Source organism: Cyprinus carpio, chromosome B19 (assembly GCF_018340385.1).
Source record: "Cyprinus carpio isolate SPL01 chromosome B19, ASM1834038v1, whole genome shotgun sequence".
NCBI classification, from domain to species: Eukaryota; Metazoa; Chordata; class Actinopteri; order Cypriniformes; family Cyprinidae; genus Cyprinus; species Cyprinus carpio.
In genome coordinates, this window is record NC_056615.1 from 23,514,730 (window position 1) to 23,524,767 (window position 10,038).

A 10,038-nucleotide genomic window follows, 5' to 3' on the forward strand; every position below is an offset into this window, starting at 1 on the left:
TGCTGTGCCTAGGAAGAATGGCCAGGTGAGATATGTGTAGGCCTAAATCGTTTAAATCAAGCAGTGCAAACGTGAAAAGGTATATTCTATACCAACCCTTGTGATATACTCCCCAGTTGTCAGTTGCCACAATGTTTTCACTACTAGAGCAGCACGATGCGGATTTGGCAATTCCTCTGGAGAAGGAGAGTGCTAAATTCAACGCACATTTATAACACCGTTTGGGAGTATTCGTTTCATCGGCTTCCTTTGGATCTCCAGAGCGCACCAGAGCTATTTCAAAGAGAGATGAATAAAACTCTTAAGAGACCATGAAGGTACAGCAGCATAAAGGGATGACATAATCATGCTACGGGGGAAAAACGCCAGAGATTCACGATTGTCGTTTAAGGAGGAGTCTTGAAGACACTTTCTGATGCTGGGATTGAAAACCTCAATGATGACAAAATGTCTGTTGAGGCAAAATACAGTTTCTGGGTCATATCATTGATGCTCGTGGAGTCAGACCAGATGAGAAAAAGGTTGAGGCCATACTGAGTATCAACCGTCTACACACAGAATGGTGACGAAGTAAATGAGGATTTTGGGAATAGGTTCATTATCTAGGTCGATACCATACCTGCTTGGCTGAAATAACCGCCCACTTAATGATCTCCTTAAAGCCGATACAGTTGGACTTGGAGTCATGCACAGAAACTGAGCGCTCAGCAAGAGTCAAGAGTCATGACTGAAGCACCGTTATTTCTTTCTTTGACGTGACCAAAACCAACCATTGGTAAGTGCAGACGCTAGCAGTTATGGACTAGGAGGAGTCCTCTTCCAGCAGCATGATGGATGTTCGAGACCTGTAGAGTACTGTTCGCGTACCTTAACCAACACCGAAAACCAAATTACGCACAGATTGAAAAAGAATTTCTAGCGTGGTGTGGGATTGTGAGAGATTTTCCAAGTACTTGTTACGGTCTGGTTAGTGTTTGTTATTCACTACGGATAAAAACCATTGATTCCGCCTCATCAACAGCAGGAAATTGACATGGTTCCTGTTGGAGATAGCAGCGAACTCTTGATTCGATGATGAGGTTCAATGCTAAAGCTGAATAGTGCAGGGAAATCACTGGTGGTAGCTGAAGCTCTTTCTCAACGCCACATCTGGACTTCAGTGGAGCGTATGGATGACATTAACGGCCTTGGAGGCGTCACTAGAGCTGCTGGCCAAGTCATGTTCACGATTGAATGAGTCCATTGAAAGCACAATAGACTGATCCTGAGTTGCAAGTGGTAATGAAGTAACGTTAGACAGGGATGGCCAAAGTATCCTTCACAAGTTCCCAGAGCTCGTAAAGCCTTACTTCGCTGTGAAGGATATGTTGTCTGTGTGTGAGAGTCTTCTGGTTTACAGTGACAGGATCGTTGTTCCAAGTGTTATGAGACTGAGGTCAAGAGGAAACTTCATGATGGTCACATGGGGATCGTCAAGTGTAGAGAGCGTGCAAAACAAAGTGTTTGGGTGGCCTGGGATTTAGCAAGGAGATCCAGGTCTCAATAGAGAACTGTGCTTATCTGTGCGAATAAATAAAACCAGCACCAACACAGAGAACCTCTGATGAATACCCCATACCAGACGCACGTGGGTGAGAATTGCAGCTGACACTTGCGAAGTCAACAAAACAACAACCTTGTAGTGGTTGATATTGTTTCTAGATTCATCGACATTGCCTATCTTCCAGATATGTCAGGGAAGACGGTGGGGGGGGGGAGGTGTACATTGAGCAACTGTTTGCCCAGATGGGGTTGTCCTGATACCCTTGTTACTGACAATGGTCCGCAATTCGTTGGTCAACAGTTTCAAGAATTTTGCTTAGCAGCTTACAAGTTTCACCCACTTCACCACGAGCCGTATTTTCCACCAGTCTAAATGGTGAGGCTGAAAGAGCAGTGAGAACCGCAAAGCACATTCTCAGGCAAAGAAGATCCTTTTCTAGCTCTTCTAGTTTACAGAGTTACTCCCATCCAAGCCACAGGATAAGCCCTGCGCAGTTGATGCTTGGGACGTCAGTTGAGAAAGAACACCGGTTCCTGTTCTGAAAAAGAAAACTGAATGGATGTGAGTGTTTTTGCTGATTTTTTCAAAGGTGAGAGAAACGAAATGACAATATGGACAAAAGCTAATAACAAGCTTTATTATGACAAACGTCATGGTTTGTCGACCGTTGCCCTGAACTCAAAACTGGAGAATCCTGTTACAGTCAAAACGGACAATGAGAAAGGATGGAACAAGACTGCTACGGTTGTATGTAAACACACAACACCCAAAGGATCTTACATAATTCGCACAGAGAATGGAGGAGGGAGACTGAGAAGAAACAGAAAGCATCTACGCTTCCTCATCCATCTTCATGCCCACCGTGATTCCGATGAAGAGAAAAGTGGTGGGATGAGGTAACTGGCACAAGCTGAACAATATATCCAAGTAATCAGGATCAAAACGTAGAACACGAAGTTCCGAAACAACCCTAAAAAGGTTGTTATGCGTAAAGGAAGAGTTTTTAAACAGGCCGGGATACATGAAAGATTCATAGTTAGTACATAGATTTGCCACGTGAGGCAGAATAATCCTCGGCTTCTATGGGTGACCGGTAGGTCTACCCGGAATCCCTAGATAGTCATTCATGATTCTAAAGAGATTTAAGTTCTTGAACAATTGTTAATAAGCATGTTAAACGCAGATCAAGAAAAGAAGACACTTGAAAGATGTTTGTTTATTATGCTTTGTGGTGTTTTGTTGTTGTGACATTCTTCATGTGTTACAGAACTAATTTTTGAAAAAGGGAAGATGTTAATGATAGTTTGAGAATCTGTTGGTTATATACGGTAATATATAGAGCAACGTATACCTGTTTGTGACATGCGTATAGCTAGAGAGAAGATTCGGTATTGAGTCAGCAGTGTGTGTCGTTTCATGCCGCTTGATGTTACGCAGTTGTGAATAAAGGATACACGAAACGGAGCGCAACGCGCTTCTATTGCCTCATTATACATGACATCCTAACATTACAGCACTCATTTTAATCTCTTTAATATATTCTTCTAATTGTTTTGTACTGATTCGCTGGACTGTTTTAATGTAAAGGGCTGGAGTTTCTGTGTGTAGAACTTTTTTCCTTCCCTTTTGTAGTGTTAGAAAACGGAGCACGCCTGGCGCTGTCAAATATTCTTTCATTTTAAACGCGCTCAGACTAACACCTGAATTTAGCTCTCTTTGTGTTCTAATGGGTGGATTGCGTGCATTTGCTGTAATATATTATTTTTAAAATCAAAAAAAAAAAAAAAAAATTCATTTATAGCAAGACACGAACTGAACTAACTCACCCAACCGATGATTTTTCTGTCATCTTTCATACTCATCTCTGGCCAGACATCAATTATTAATGAGATCTGACCAGATAATAATAACATATGTTGTTTTAGCTTGTCAGTGTGAATAAAATGTGTATCCGTTCTATCGCCGAAAAGCCAGACATCACCGTGTTCTGGAGAGCTGAGCAATCGATGTGATGTTCAGCCCTTAGACAAATAAAATCTCACAAGCACTCATAAACACTCATTTTCATCCGTTTAATATCTTCTTCTAATTGTTTTGTGTTGATTCGCTTAAGTGTTTTAATGTAAAAGGCTGTAGTTTCAGTATGTAGACCTTTTTCCCCGTGCCAGTGTTGAAGTCTCGCGCTGTCAGAGATGCTGCTGCAAATCTTCATTTTCACAATTTACCAGCTCACAAAAATCTGAATTTAACCGTTGGTGTGTTCTAATGGGTGGATTGTGTGCAGTCGCTGTAATATTTTATTTTTAAAAGGTCTTAAACAGGAATAAATTCGTTTGTTGTGAGCTCGTAGTGAAGCCGTGCGGTCTCGCGCTGTCAAAATACCTGTAGCTGACGCAAATCTTTCATTTTCAGACTTCAGCAGCCCAAAAACACCCACTTTTAGCTCTTGGTGTGTTCTAATGGGTGGATTGTGTGCAATCGCTGTAATATTTTATTTTTAAAAGGTCTCTAACAAGAATAAATTAGTTTGTTGTGAGCCCGTTGTGAGACCACTCGCTGGTGATTTCTCTCTCGTCTTTCTCTCTGTTTTGTGGCCAGATATCAAGTATTAATAAGCCCTGACCCCTGTAATATTCAGATATGTTGGTTTTATGCTGTTCAGTGTGAAAAAAATGTATGTATTTATTTGTATTTTTAACCGATTAAAAGTGAAAACTAAGGCAGACTCCTCCCTCAGTCCCGGGAAATGCTCCTGTAGAGGCGCAATTTTTCTCAGACAATGGAAGCTCTATGGGAAATTTCCTGACTTTAATAATTAATATAAAAAAAAAGATGTTAAGTTTGATCACTCTGAAAAGTATATAGCACACTTCTGCCCCCCGTGGCCGCAGCGTTCTCTGCCAAGTTTTGGCTTGTGTCTTTAAAGCTCTAGGAGGAGATAGGTTTGGAAATTTAAGTCTCAGAAAAAGAATAATAAGAAAAAGAAAAATAAGAAGTTTAAATAGCATAACAGTATGTTGGTAAGCCAACATAATAATAAGGTTTCCACTATTAGCACGTACAAAACAATCGTTAGTAGCCTAACAAAAACGATATTACAGTCAGTAATATTACCCAGCTAACAGTTTTTGGTTCCCAGAAGGTTAATGGGTTTTTTTTTTTGTTAGCCAGGGAAGTTTTCTTAACGTTCCCAGTGGCCTAAACCAGGGTGGCTTGAACTGGGTTTGTCAACTTAAAACTTACTCTGCAACTCTTGAGTTTGTTCATCTCGCCTCATGCTACAGGCTACTTTAGTTTTTGGTTTGGAGAACGTTCCCAGAATGTTATTCTAATGTTTCCCCAACGTTCCTAGGACATTAGTTTTTGGTTCGCAGAACAGTTAGTTTTTTGGTTTTCAGAACGTTATTCTAATGTTATTCTATCGTTCCTAGAACATCAGTTTTTGGTTCCCAGAACAGTTTGTTTTTTGGTTTTCAGAACGTTATTCTAATGTTGCTAGAACATTAGTTCCCTTTCAAGGGAACTTCGAACTGCGTCCTCTAGGGGTCGCTATGGTGAACACCTCGTCGTGACCCGTGTCTGAAGCATAAATTAAAAAAAACACCAACGAATTGGCTGGCGACAGCCTCTGACGTCACTAACCGGCCGCGACTATAAAACAGGCACCGGGGAGAACACGTCATTCTCTTCTGTTTTGTTTGAAGCGTGCATCTGAAAGAACCAGTAAGAGCGCTCTTTCTCTGTCTATCATGGCGACTACTAGCAAGCGTTTAGACGATGTGTGCATCCATGTCGGCGTTATTTGACACACGATGACACACACAATCTTTGCGTCATTTGTTTGGGTAAAGAGCACGCACGCGATGTCTTTGAGGAGGCAATCTGCATGCATTGTGAGCATTTTTTCAAAGAAAAAGCTCCGCTCTCATTCGTCTCTCTTCCCGAGGAAAAAAAAAAGGCAGCCATCTGCTTCCCGTGGTTCAGGACCCGCTGCTGCTGAGGCACGGAGGAGAATGAGCTTGTGAGAATTTCAGGTGGATCTGTTGGAATGATTTAGAGAGGGACTTTCCCTTTCGCACTCATAATGGCGGCGGACGAGAGAGAGCCTCGGGAGGATGATGTTATATCTTATATCTGATACTGAGGTTAGTGCTCTGCTGGGTTTTTACCCAGGAAAAGCAGGAGATATTTGAGGATGGTGAAGAAGCTGAGGCTGAGCCTTCTCAATTCTCCTGCCATGTGTACGTAGAGCTGTTGGAGGTTATGGATCGCGGCACGGCAAGGTTGGACTTGCTATGAAAGTATGCTAACAAGGTGAAGCCGTGAGGCCGCCTCGATGAGCATTATCTATCTGACCATAGCCCTCCAGCTCAGGTGAGCCTTTCATTTCTGCCTGATCTCCATACAGAGAACGAAAGGAAATGAAAGAGGCCGTTTTCTTCTCACATCCATCGGTTTCGGCATAAGAGTTTTGCCGACATCGAGGCGATTGCGCGGGGGGGAAAACGGCTATGAGAGGATGCCCCCTGTAGAAAGAGCTTTCATTCTGCGGGGGAGACATCCTCTCTTAATCTCCCTCCTTGCCATCTAAGCCCCTTCAAGAAATACATCTCGCTTAAATGGCAAGGCTTTCTTCTTTTCTTCTTTCTTTCTTCCCGATGTCTGCCAGGTTCATCCACAGAAGTCTCTCTGCTACCACCATGGCTGCCATAGTCCTGCGCATGGCAGAGGCAGCCTGCTTGGTAGCCCGGAGAGAGGCCTGTGGTGCGGCGCAGCTTGGCTACCTGATCAGGAAAAAGGCCTTCGCCTCTATCCAGGTCTCTTAGCAGATCAGTCTGATATGCTTGAAGCACCACCATCGTGTGTAATAAAGCCAAAGCCTGAGCTGCTGGGCCTGGGTATACTGTTCCCCATAGCGACCCCTAGAGGACGCAGTTCGAAGTTCCCTTGAAAGGGAACGTCTCAGGTTACGTTCCCTGAGTAGGGAATGAGACACTGCATCCTCTAGCTCCCTGCCATGCTTCGGACACAAGCTTCAGACGAAGAAGTGAATGACGTGTTATCCCGGTGCCTGTTTATAGTCGCGCAGTGACGGCAGAGGCTGTCGCCGGCCAACTCGTTGGTGTTTTTTCAATGTATGCTTCAGACACGAGTCACGACGAGGTGTTCCCCATAGCGACCCCTAGAGGATGCAGTGTCACGTTCCCTACTCAGGGAACCATGGTAACATTCGTAACCTGAGACGTTTCTAATTCTTAGTTTTTTCCATAACACCATAACATTATTCTAATGTTATTCTAACATTCCTAGAACATTAGTTTTTGGTTCCCAGAACAGTGAGCTTTTTGGTTTTCAGAACGTTATCCTAACTTTTTGGTTTTTAGAACATTATTCTAATGTTTCCCCAATGTTCCTAGAATGTTAGTTTTTGGTTCCCAGAACAGTTAGTTTTTTGGTTTTCAGAACGTTATTCTAATGTTTCCCCAACGTTCCTAGAACATTAGATTTGGTTCCAGGAACATTTCTTTTTTTAGTTTTCAGAACGTTATTCTAATGTTTCCCCAATGTTCCTAGAACATCAGTTTTTGGTTCCCAGAACAGTTCATTTTTTTGGTTTTCAGAACGTTATTCTAATGTTATTCTAACGTTCCTAGATCATTGGTTTTTGGTTCCCAGAACAGTTCGTTTTTTTTTTTTTTTTTTTTTTTTAGAACATTTTCTAAAATGCTATCCCAACGTTCCCTAGAACATTAGTTTTTGGTTCCCAGAACAGTTCGTTTTTGGTTTTCAGATTGTTATTCTAATGTTATTCTAACGTTCCTAGAACAGTTAGTTTTTTGTTTTTTAGAATGTTATTCTAACGTTCCTAGAACATAAGATTTGGTTCCCAGAACAGTTAATTTTTTTGGTTTTCAGAACATTATTCTAATGTTATTCCAACGTTCCTAGAACATTAGTTTTTGGTTCCCAGAAAAGTTAGTTTTTGGTTTTTAGAACATTATTCTAATTTTATCCTAATGTTTCCGGACCGTTAGTTTTAGGTTCCCAGAACAGTTAGCTTTTTTGTTTTCAGAACATTATTCTAATGTTACTCTAATGTTCCTAGAACAGTTCGTTTTTTTGGTTTTTAGAATGTTATTCTAACGTTCCTAGAACATTAGTTTTTGGTTCCCAGAACAGTTCGTGTTTTTGTTTTTTAGAACGTTATTCTAATGTTTCCCCAATGTTCCTAGAATGTTAGTTTTTGGGTTCCCAGAACAGTTTAGTTTTTTGGGTTTTCAGAACAATTATTCTAATGTTATTCTAACGTTCCTAGAACATTAGTTTTTGGTTCCCAGAACAGTTCTTTTTTTTTTTTTTTTTTTTTTTTTAGAACATTATTCCAATGCTATCCCAATGTTCCTAGAACATTAGTTTTTGGTTCCCAGATGGTTATTCTAATGTTACTCTAACGTTCCTAGAACAGTTAGTTTTTTTGGTTTTTAGAATGTTATTCTAACGTTCCTAGAACATTAGTTTTTGGTTCCCAGAAAAGTTTGTTTTTGGGTTTCTCGAACGTGATTCTAAGGTTATCCTAACGTTCCTAGAACATTAGTTTTTGGTTCCCAGAACAGTTCGTGTTTTTGTTTTCAGAACGTTATTCTAATGTTTCCAGAATGTTCCTAGAACATCAGCTTTTGGTTCCCAGAACAGTTCGGTTTTTTTTTTGGTTTTTTTTTTTTTTTTTTTTTTTTTTAGAACATTATTGCAAAACGTTCCTAGAACATTAGTTTTTGGTTCCCAGAACAGTTCGTTTTTGGTTTTTAGATTGTTATTCTAATGTTATTCTAACGTTCCTAGAACAATTAGTTTTTTGGTTTTTAGAATGTTATTCTAACGTTCCTAGAACATTAGATTTGGTTCCCAGAACAGTTCGTTTTTTTGGTTTTCAGAACATTATTCTAATGTTATTCCAACGTTCCTAGAACATTAGTTTTTGGTTGCCAGAAAAGTTAGTTTTTGGTTTTTAGAACATTATTCTAATTTTATCCCAACGTTCCTAGAACATTAGATTTGGTTCCCAGAACAGTTCGGTTTTTTTTTTTTTTTTTTGGTTTTTCAGAACATATTCTAATGTTATTCCAACGTTCCTAGAACATTAGTTTTTGGTCCCAGAAAACAGTTAGTTTTGGTTTTCAGAACGTTATTCTAATGTTTATCCCAACGTTCCTAGAACATTAGATTTGGTTCCCAGAACAGTTCGGTTTTTTTGGTTTCAAAAAAAGCAGAACGTTTATTCTAATGTTTTCCCCAATGTTCCTAGAACATCAGCTTTTGGTTCCCTGAACAGTTCGTTATTTTGGTGTTCAGAACGTTATTCTAACGTCCCTAGAACATTAGTTTTTGGTTCCCAGAACAGTTCGTTTTTTTTTTTTGTGGTTTTTTTTTTTTTAGAACATTATTGCAATGCTATCCCAACGTTCCTAGAAAATTTAGTTTTTGGTTCCCCAGAACAGGTTCCTTTTTTTCTTTTTTAGATTGTTATTCTTATGTTATTCTAACGTTCCTAGAACAGTTAGTTTTTTGGTTTTTAGAATGTTATTCTAACGTTCCTAGATCATTAGATTTGGTTCCCAGAACAGTTCATTTTTTTGGTTTTCAGAACATTATTCTAATGTTATTCCAACGTTCCTAGAACATTAGTTTTTGGTTCCCAGAAAAGTTAGTTTTTGGTTTTTAGAACATTATTCTAATTTTATCCTAATGTTTCTGGACCATTAGTTTTAGGTTCCCAGAACAGTTAGCTTTTTTGTTTTCAGAACATTATTCTAATGTTATTTTAACATTCCTAGAACAGTTAGTTTTTTGTTTTTTAGAATGTTATTCTAATGTTCCTAGAACATTAGTTTTTGGTTTCCAGAACAGTTCGTGTTTTTGTTTTTTAGAACGTTATTCTAATGTTTCCCCAATGTTCCTAGAATGTTAGTTTTTGGTTCCCAGAACAGTTAGTTTTTTGGTTTTCAGAACATTATTCTAATGTTATTCTAACGTTCCTAGAACATTCGTTTTGGTTTCCAGAGCAGTTCTTTTTTTTTTTTTTAGAACATTATTCCAATGCTATCCCAATGTTCCTAGAACATTAGTTTTTGGTTCCCAGAACAGTTCATTTTTGGTTTTTAGATTGTTATTCTAATGTTATTCTAACGTTCCTAGAACAGTTAGTTTTTTTGGTTTTTAGAATGTTATTCTAACGTTCCTAGAACATTAGTTTTTGGTTCCCAGAAAAGTTAATTTTTGGGTTTTCGAACATGATTCTAAGGTTATCCTAACGTTCCTAGAACATTAGTTTTTGGTTCCCAGAACAGTTCGTGTTTTTGTTTTTTTAGAACGTTATTCTAATGTTTCCCCAATGTTCCTAGAATGTTAGTTTTTGGTTTGGTTTTTAGAACATTATTCTAATTTTATCCCAACGTTCCTAGAACATTAGATTTGGTTCCCAGAACAGTTGGTTTTTT